Genomic DNA, 1,846 nt, shown 5'->3' on the forward strand with positions numbered 1-1,846 from the left:
TTGGAAATGTCTGCTGATATTATTCACTAACATATAAACATTGGCTATATTCTTTTTGGTACCTGCTAGTAGTGTTGTCCATGGGGGATATCTCCTGGCACTAGTTAAAAAAAGAAAATTATAATCATACAAGCTTTCACATGACTTCACATTATGATAAAGGCCTTACAGATGGATCCTGTGTATCAAATCATATTTTTGCTTTAAAAAAGTACTAAACAGTTCTTACAAGAAAGCAAAAGGAAAATTTTGGAGGCAGCTACATAGTTCAGTGGATAGAATACTGGGCCTTGAGGCAGGAATAACTGAGTTAAAAATGACCTCAGACACTTACTACCTATGTGACTGTGGGGAAATCACTTAATTTTTGTTTGCCTCAGTTTCTAACAATAGCATCTATTTCACACGGTGGTTGTGAGGATCACATGAGATAATATTTGTAAAGCACTTGGTGTAATGCTTGGCACATATTAGGTGTTTACATAAATCTTTCCTTCCTTCTTTCCTTCCTCCCTCCCTCCCTCCTTCCCTCCCTTCCTCCCTCCCTTCTTCCCTCCCTCCCTTCCTCCTTTCCTTCCTTCCTTCCTTCCTTCCTTCCTTCCTTCCTTCCTTCCTTCCTTCCTTCCTTCCTTCCTTCCTTCCTTCCTCCCTTCCTTCCTTCCTTTCTTCCTTCCCTCCCTCCTTCTTTCCTTTTCAGTATTTTAATTCCCATTCCAATGAACTCAGTTCTGGGCAAAACCAAATCTATAAAGCACTGCATGAGTTATTATTACTTTAGAAAAACAATGTACTACAGTGGAAAGAACACTGAACTTGGCATAGAAAAATTTAGAGTTGTGCTCTGGATCCCCCAAGTACTAGTTGTGTGACCTTATGTGTATCATTTTATTTGATCCAATATTAGTTTTCTTATATATAAAATATAAAACAGGGATAATATTTTCACCTAGTGAGTGCTTATGTAGTTGATATAAAATAAATGAACATAAATTGGTGCTTTATAAGCAGGGGTGTGCTGGTAAATATTCAACAACTGAGCTCCTGATAGAAATGTATTCACCTGAATTTACATTTAATCTGCATTATTGGCACTTAAGTCTAGAAATCAATAAACAATAAATCAAGCCTTGATTTACAGCATAATTATCTGAGGTGTAAACCCTTACATTGAAAATGTCACAATCAGCTCCTGCAAGGCAGTTAGAGCTGACTCTAGCACACACTTTTAAATATGCCATAAAATTCTCTACCAACATAGACTATCATCATTATTACTAAGTTCAACTTAGTAAACTCTTTCAGAGCACAATTTTACATACATACATATATACATATATAGATACACGTAAAATATATTAAAATATATGCACAAATACACAATATATTAAAGATATACACATATGCATAAATATGTATACCTATATGGATATAGACATATATACACATATGTATGTATACATGCAAACACACATACGTATGTGTGTACACAAACACATACATATAAAATTAAACCAACTGGCTAAACCCTTTTGTGAATCAAGAGAATTCTTGATTCTTTTTTTCCTTCAGCAACTCTCCTTGGTTTCCATTCCATCATACTTCCCCCAGTATGGTTGGTTGTTGTCTTTCATTCTCAAAGAGGACCAAAATGACATTACTATGCTGGAATTAAGTTTCAATGGTTCCAACTGTGGCTGATCAGACCAGTATGAGTTTAGAATGTTCTGCTGCAGATCAGGCACAAATAGTCTGTGTGAACATTTGGGGAGGATTCTCTAAATTTGAGCATCCTGCATTTTCTTGGAGCTGTTTCAATTCTGCTTTGCTCATAGAGTAAAGCGCCTTC

The sequence above is a fragment of the Petaurus breviceps genome, unplaced genomic scaffold, assembly GCF_028583685.1.
Source record: "Petaurus breviceps papuanus isolate PSGF00001 unplaced genomic scaffold, PetGlider_PUasm1.0 90667, whole genome shotgun sequence".
NCBI lineage: Eukaryota > Metazoa > Chordata > Mammalia > Diprotodontia > Petauridae > Petaurus > Petaurus breviceps.